The 8,314-nt window shown below is 50.8% G+C and overlaps 4 non-coding genes across 4 annotated transcripts; all 4 read right to left on the bottom strand.

Moving 5' to 3' along the window:
* Positions 1 to 6,771: 6,771 nt before the first annotated feature.
* Positions 6,772 to 6,842, bottom strand: TRNAT-GGU. The gene has a single exon. It is a non-coding gene; the product is annotated as a tRNA-Thr (tRNA).
* A 67-nt stretch (positions 6,843 to 6,909) lies between these two features.
* Positions 6,910 to 6,980, bottom strand: TRNAT-GGU. Its single transcript has one exon. It is a non-coding gene; the product is annotated as a tRNA-Thr (tRNA).
* Positions 6,981 to 7,047: 67 nt separating this feature from the next.
* TRNAT-GGU lies at positions 7,048 to 7,118 on the bottom strand. Its single transcript has one exon. It is a non-coding gene; the product is annotated as a tRNA-Thr (tRNA).
* Positions 7,119 to 7,185: 67 nt separating this feature from the next.
* On the bottom strand, positions 7,186 to 7,256 carry TRNAT-GGU. The gene has a single exon. It is a non-coding gene; the product is annotated as a tRNA-Thr (tRNA).
* Between the last annotated feature and the right edge of the window lie 1,058 nt (positions 7,257 to 8,314).

The raw sequence follows: 8,314 nt of genomic DNA, 5'->3' as shown, positions 1-8,314 counted from the left end.
TACAAGAACTCGTGGGCACTCCATGAAACTGCAGAGCGGTCGGGTTAGAACGGATAAAAGGAAGTACTTCTTCACCCAAAGAGTGATTAACACATGGAATTCACTGCCACAGGAAGTGGTGGGTGCTACAAGCATGGACGGCTTCAAAAGGGAATTAGATAAGCATATGGAGCAGAGGTCCATCAGTGGCTATTAGCCACAAGGTATAGCTAGGGGCTCTGGGGCAAGTGATGCTCTGTCTTCTTGGTGCTTGGGGGGGGGGTCAACAGTGGGAGGGCTTCTAATGTCCTGGCCCCACTGCTGGACCTCCTGATGGCACTGGTATTTCTGGCCACTGTGTGATACAGAGTGTTGGACTGGATGGGCCTTTGGCCTGATCCAACATTGGCGTCTCTTATGTTCTTATGTTCTTATGACAACTTCTCAAGCAAATCATCTCTGGACGTAATGTTAGCATGCCGGCACAATGTCTGCCTGGGTCACAGATCTCTTCCATGCTAATGCCGCACGCATAGCAGCTGAGGGCCATTTTTAAGGAAAATGCTGGGGATACAAAAAGTCACATGGATCAGTTCTTCTGTCCTAAATCTGGCTTGGAAAGAGCTTTTCCGCTGGATCACTAATTGCTCTTCCGGCAGATACTAATCTGCACGATATTATATCAGCCAAAAGATACTCCAGAGAGGCGATCAATAATTTTGATATCAATCCTTGCATACAGATTTGCAATTTGAGGTCCTGCGTGCAAATCCTCTGCTCTAGCCAGGCTATAGAAATGTCTCGATGATGAAACGCCTTCGCTGCCATAATTTGTTTGGCACCAAGCCTCCAAAACACTTTCTCAGGCCTGCTGCTGAGTTTTTACTTGCCTGTTCTTTCCACACATTTATCGATGGACTGGTTGTAAAAATTATTTGAAATATCCGCTCTGCTGGTCTCCTGATGATTCCCTGGGACTGTCGGTTGTAATGTTGATCATTACTCAATTCTGATTATTTTACTGTTTTGCATTGGCATTAATGGGTTTTATTCTTAACCAGAAGCTGCCTTGACAACTCTCCTGGGAGTGTGGTATATATGTGTGTGTATATACACACAACTTGGAGCTGCGGTGGCTCAAGTGGTTAAGACGCTGAACTGCAGGCTGTGGAAGGTCGGTTGTTCAGCAGTTCGAGACCCAAGTGTGCCGCATGACGGAGTGAGCTCCCGTCTCTGGTTCCAGCTCTTGCCAACCTAGCAGTTTGAAAGCAAGAAATTGCAAGTAGATCAATAGGTACCACTTCAGTGGGAAGGTAACAGCGTTCCGTGAGCCTTGGTGTTTAGACGGAAACGTCTTCGGACAGCGCTGGCTCTTCAGCTTTGAAACGGAGATGAGCACCACAACCCTAGAGTTGGATTCGACTGGCTTTCGAGCAAGGGAACCTTTACCTTTACCTTTATATACATACAGACACACAGAGACACACACACACAGGCACACACATATATACGCATACACATAAAACAAATCAGCAGAATGAATATGTCTAGAATGTTGGTCCACATTGATAAACTATTCTTCAAGAGGATGGACTCAAAATATTCTGTACCTATAATTCCAGGAAATATTTGCTGCTTACAGAATATCAGTTTGATGCCAGAATATCAAAAACAGCCATGCAATGAAATGGAAGCATTCAGCGACTCCCCAGCACCGTGGAGTGTAGCTTAAACTTGGATTTTTTTTTTTTAAGTTACTAGTCCTTTTGAACTATGGTGCTGGAGAAGACTCTAGAGAGTCCCTTGGACTGCAAGAAGATCAAATCAGTCAATCCTTAAAAGAAATCAACCCTGACTGTTCCCTGGAAAGGTCAGATAATGAAACTGAAGCTCAGATACTTTGGCCACCCACTGAGAAGGGAGCACTCACTGGAGAAGACCCTGATGCTGGGAAAGACTGAAGGTCAAAGAAGACGGGGACGGCAAAGGATTAGATGGTTAGACAGTGTCATAGATGCAAAGAACATGAAGTTGAGCCAACTTCAGAGGATGGCGGAAGACCGGAAGGCCTGGCGTGATCTGGTCCATGGGGTCGCAAAGAGTCGGACTCGACTGTGCGACTGAACAACAACAACTAGTCCTTATGGGACAGCGACGTTTCAGGAGGTAGGGGAGTGTGGGGATGACAGGGCTTTCCAGTGGTCTAGGGTTGCCAATCTCCAGGTGGGGCCAAACAAAGGGTCTTCCACTGCTGCTGGATGTCAGGGTCCACCCCAATATATTGTACCAGGCTGGGAGTCAAAACATGACCCTTCCCATCTCAGCCTCCAGTCTGCATACCTGACCTCCTGCACCATAGCGCGGCTTACATAAACAGGGTCTACTGATGAATGATTCCGGGGCCCCAGGCAAAAGTCCTGGATGGACTCCAGAATCATATCTGGACCCCTCTCAACCCAAACAAGAGGTGGCATCAACAGCCCCCCCCCAGGCAAGATGGGGGGCAAGTCACCACCTGCGTGAGTTAATGGTCTAACCCCAGGCACTGTGGGTGGGAGGAGCCTCAACTCTGGCAGGCAAGTGGGAAGAGCCCCAGTGAGCGAGTAGGCAGCAGGGTTGCCAACCTCCAGGTGGTGGCTGGAGACCTCCCAGAATTACAAGTGGTCTCCAGATGACACGTCAGTTCCTCTGGAGAAAAAAGGCTGCTTTGGAGGGTGGACCCTATGGCATTATACTCTGCTGAGGTCCCTCCCCTCCCCAAACCTCACCTTCCCCAGGATCCACTGCCCAGTCGACAATCCTATTTCTGGTCCTAGCCAGGATCCACTGCCCAGTCGACAATCCTAGATCTGGGGGGACATCAGTACTAAAAACTAATGAGAAATGTATCCAGGCATGACAAGCCAGTCTGCATACCTGACCTCCTGCACCATAGCGCGGCTTACATAAACAGGGTCTACTGATGAATGATTCCGGGGCCCCAGGCAAAAGTCCCGGATGGATTCCAGAATCATATCTGGACCCCTCTCAACCCAAACAAGAGGTGGCATCAACAGCCCCCCCCCAGGCAAGATGGGGGGCAAGTCACCACCTGCGTGAGTTAATGGTCTAACCCCAGGCACTGTGGGTGGGAGGAGCCTCAACTCTGGCAGGCAAGTGGGAAGAGCCCCAGTGAGCGAGTAGGCAGCAGGGTTGCCAACCTCCAGGTGGTGGCTGGAGACCTCCCAGAATTACAAGTGGTCTCCAGATGACACGTCAGTTCCTCTGGAGAAAAAAGGCTGCTTTGGAGGGTGGACCCTATGGCATTATACTCTGCTGAGGTCCCTCCTCTCCCCAAACCTCACCCTCCCCAGGATCCACTGCCCAGTCGACAATCCTATTTCTGGTCCTAGATCAGTACTAAAAACTAATGAGAAATGTATCCAGGCACGACAAGCTAGCCATTCCAGTGTAGGGTTATCAAGCTCCAGGTGGGGTCTGGAGATCTGTTCGTCCAGGTGACAAAGACCAGCCCCTTTGGAGGAAGCGGCCTCTTCGGGGTGGTGGTGGTGGAATCCATGGCATTATGCACAGGAGGAGGAGATTGGATTTATACCACGCCCTTCACTACCCAAAGGAGTCTCAGAGCGGCGTACAAACTTCTTTCCCTTCCCCTCCCCACAACAGACACCCTGTGAGGTCGGTGGGGCTGAGAGAGCTCTTGGCAGAGACTGCTCTTTTTCAAGAACAGCTCTTATCAGAACTACGGCTTGCCCAAGGTCACACCAGCAGCTGCAAGTGGAGGAAGAGGAAGAGAAGAAGAAGAGGAGATTGGATTTATACCCCACCCTTCACTACCCAAAGGAGTCTCAGAGCAGCGTACAAACTCCTTCCCCTTCCCCTCCCCACAACAGACACCCTGTGAAGTAGGTGGGGCTGAGAGAGCTCTTGACAGAAACTGCTCTTTTCCAAGGACAGCTCTTATCAGAACTACGGCTTGCCCAAGGTCATCCAGCAGGCGCAAGAGGAGGAGTGGGGAATCAAACCCGGTTCTCCCAGATTAGAGTCCGCGCACTTAACCACTACACCAAACGTATACACCAAATACAAAAAGTATTATTGGAAGCCTACACCAAACTGGCTGAGACCCCTCCACAGCTGAGACCCCTCTCCTCCCCACCCCCACCTTCCCCAGCCTCCACCCCCAAATCTCCAGGAATCTCTCAAACGAGAGTTGGCAACCTTCTATCTAGTGCAGCGAGACCGCACTCTGCTATTCGGAGTTCACTTAAGCGACAAACTTCCCAAATTGAGATTAAATTAGTGACATAGGCAGTGCCGATAATAAGGCCCTGTGTTGAGTCGATCCATCCTCAGGGGAGACCTTTGCCCCCCTCCCCCGCCTGTGAGCCACTTTGCAGGCAGAAAAAATAGCTTCCCTTCAGGCTCTAGGCTGGCCTCCGGTGCCGTCCAGTGAACGGCGCAACCCCCTTTCCTCATTGCTCCGTGTCACCCGTTTCCCGTCTTCCAGCTGCGGAGAGATCCAATTACATGTAATTATTGAACTGTTGTACTCGGCTTTTGGGGGGCTTCAAGAGAGCAGGAGAGCACGGAAGAGACGGCAAAGCGCTGATGGTTTATGAAATTAGAAAGCTCGAAAAGGTGCCAACTTCACACGCTGGGGAGAGGGGGACCAACCTCAGCAACATTTTATCAGCAGCTTCGCTTGGGGAGATTGGACTTGAAAGCTTGGCAGTCCGCAAATTGCTATCTTTGCTTCGCACCTTTTGCTGCCGTATCCTCCGGAAGGGGTTGGTTCAGCTCCTTTGGTGATATTTTTGTACGCTCGCTCGGTGACTTCTGCCTGCAGAGATCTTTAGCAGCAGTTTGACGGAATGCAGAACTTCAGAGAGGCAGGGACGCCTCTCTTGCTTTTCAAAGCAGAACAGGAGGTTTGGGTGGGCTCTAGAAGATCCAGGCCTCTCTGGGAGGAAGTTTGGATCTCCAGAAGGAGGGAGGGCAGGCCTGTTCACCGGGCTTCGCTCCCCAACAGGGGTCCCAGCCTCTTAAAAGCGAGACACTTGCTTTCATTGAGCCGAGAGTCGGGGCAGGATCGGGGCACTGCAGAGAAAACAGAAGAGACAGGTGCAATGAAAGGCCGCGTGAAGCTGTCTCATACTATATCAGACCCCTTGGTCTATCAAGGTCAGTATTGCAACTCGCTCTACGCAGGCTTACCCTTGAAGCTGATCTGGAAATTACAGCTGGTACAAAATACGGCAGCGTGCCTGCTGACGTTGACGCCTGTGCGGGCCCACGCTCGGCATGTGCTCTGTCTGCTGCATGGGTTGCCGGTTGAGTATTGGATTTGCTTCAAGGCCCTCATTCAGCCAGGAGGAGGCAGGAGAAGAGGGAGGGTAAGTTGCTTCCTCCCCGCCTCTCCCCACCCCTGCCTGCCTGGGGCCAGGGAGGGCCTTGGCAGGGCTTCCTTGCACTCCCGCTGGCCTTGCAGGTCCACCGCCGGGCCCCTGATGTCAGGGGGTGTGGCATATGCTAATGAGTTATGCTAATGAGTTCCCCTAGCTCTTCTTCTACGAAATGACCCCTGGCTGGTACAAAATACGGCGGCGCGCCTGCTGACGTCGACACCTGTGCGGGCCCACGCTTGGCATGTACTGTGTCACTGCTGACGTTGACGCCTGTGCGGGCCCACGCTCGGCATGTGCTCTGTCTGCTGCATGGGTTGCCGGTTGAGTATTGGATTTGCTTCAAGGTGGTCATTTAAAGCCTTATAGGGCTTGGGACCAACATACCTAAAGGACCGCCTCTTCCCATATACGCCTCGGAGAGCGTTACGCTCTGAGAGTCAACATCTCCTGGTGATCCCTGGCCCAAGGGACGTCCGCCTCACCTCGACCAGGGCCAGTGCCTTTTCTGCCCTGGCCCCCGCCTGGGGGAACATGCTCCCTATTGAGATCAGGGCCCTGCGGGACCGTCTTCAGTTCTGCAGGTCCTGAAAGACGGAGCTCTTCCGCCAGGCATTTGGCTGAGGTAGCGGACGTCCACATATGGTTGCAATCTCCCGCCTACTGATAACCGGCCATACCCAGTTACATCAATGGGCCGGGTTCTCCCTACGGCAAGCATGACTAATGGTTTTATATGTTTTAATGTGTTTTAAATTTTATTGTACTTATTAAGATGTTGTGGCCCGCCCTGAGCCCATTTGCAGGATGGGTGGGATATAAATGTGAAAAATAAATAAATATTGTCTGCTCAGAATAACATCTTAGGCAGAGGTCTTTCACATCATCTGCCATCCAATCCTTTTTTAGTTGGAAAGGCCAGGGAGGCCAAGCAGATGCACTGCCACTTAGCTACGGCCCCTTCCCTAGAACTGTTAACTATTTCACAGGTTTACACTTATCTTTGCCCAAGCTTGTTACCTGGTTTAAGTCCCTCTTCTAAGCCTTTGTGATCTGCCCAGTTTTCAGGATCTCTTTCTTGTGATCCTCTATAAAGCTCAGTGGCTTCTTCCAGCCTGCAGAGTTGTAACAGAAGTTCTCCTTTTGCTTCTTCAACAGACCAGGACGTGTCGTCAATGGGTAGCAAAAGTCCATTTTCTGTGAAGCTTTGTTCCCCAGGAACAAAATAATGATTTTGGTATGAGAGGATTTTTGTGTGGACAGCCCTGAACCTGCAGTCTACTGAATCCGACCCCCAAGGTCAGTATTGTCTACTCAGACTGGCAGCAGCTCTCCGGGGTCTCAGGCTAAGGTCTTTCACATCACCTCCTGCCTGGTCCTTTTTAACTGGAGATGCCAGGATTGAACCTGGGACCTTCTGCATACCAAGCAGATGCTCTGCCACTGAGCCACAACCCCTCTTTACAGCTCTCCAGGGTCTCAGGCGGAGGTCTTTCACATCACCTCCTGCCTGGTCCTTTTTAACTGGAGATGCCAGGATTGAACCTGGGACCTTCTGCATACCAAGCAGATGCTCTGCCACTGAGCCACAACCCCTCTTTACAGCTCTCCAGGGTCTCAGGCGGAGGTCTTTCACATCACCTCCTGCCTGGTCCTTTTTAACTGGAGATGCCAGGATTGAACCTGGGACCTTCTGCATACCAAGCAGATGCTCTGCCACTGAGCCACAACCCCTCTTTACAGCTCTCCAGGGTCTCAGGCGGAGGTCTTTCACATCACCTCCTGCCTGGTCCTTTTTAACTGGAGATGCCAGGATTGAACCTGGGACCTTCTGCATACCAAGCAGATGCTCTGCCACTGAGCCACAACCCCTCTTTACAGCTCTCCAGGGTCTCAGGCGGAGGTCTTTCACATCACCTCCTGCCTGGTCCTTTTTGAATGGAGATACTGGAGATTGAACCTGGGACCTTCTGCATGCAAGGCAGATGCCCTACCACTGAGCCACGGTGTGAGTGTGTTGTTGTGTTACGTGCTGTCAAGTCACTTCCAACTTGTGGTGACCCTATGAATTAATGCCCTCCAAAATGTCCTACCCTTAACAGTCTTGCTCAAGTCTTGCAAACTGATAGCCACGGCTTCCGTTCTTGAGTCCATCCACCTGATGTTGGGTCTCCCTCTTTTCCTGCTGCCTCCCACTTTTCCTAGCATGATTGCCTTTTCCAGCCACAGTGCCTCCCAAAATATTCCCTCTCTTTCAACTGTTCTCCATTTCAGGGGTCATTTCGTAGAAAAAGAGGTGCAGGAGTTCATGGTAGAAATGACACATGACCTGGTAGATTTTGCTCTTGAAGACTCTTGAGAGTCCCTTGGACTGCAAGGAAATCGAATCAGTCAGTCGTAAAAGAAATCAACCCTGACTGTTCCCTGGAAGGCCAGATACTGAAGCTGAAGCTCAAATACTTTGGCCACCAAATGAGAAGGGAGCACTCACTGGAGAAGACCCTGATGCTGGGGAAGACTGAAGGTCAAAGAAGACGGGGACAGCAAAGGATGAGATGGTTAGACAGTGTCATTGATGCAACGAACATGAAGTTGAGCAAACTTCAGAGGATGGCGGAAGACAGGAGGGCCTGGCGTGATGTGGTCCATGGGGGCGCGAAGAGTCGGACTTGACTGTGTGAATGAACAACAACAATATCCCAGCAGTGCTGTCATTCTATCCATGAGTTTGCAACACGAAATCTTTCCTCTGCTCCCTGCTGGTGGGTTTTTTCCCCCTTTCCTTTTTTTGTACCATGATTATATTCTGGCAAAGCAGTCCTTTCTCATGCAAAACAGGGACTCTTCATTATGCATGTTACTGAACTCGGAAGTGTCGGAGAGGAAACAATCTCTGCCTCTTTAATTGATTCAACTCGTTTCCTTATAAG

This window comes from Gekko japonicus, unplaced genomic scaffold (genome assembly GCF_001447785.1).
Source record: "Gekko japonicus isolate JY-2015 unplaced genomic scaffold, Gekko_japonicus_V1.1 scaffold305, whole genome shotgun sequence".
Lineage (NCBI taxonomy): Eukaryota > Metazoa > Chordata > Lepidosauria > Squamata > Gekkonidae > Gekko > Gekko japonicus.
Note: the sequence above shows the minus strand (reverse complement) of the source record. Positions and strands in the feature narration are given on the sequence as shown.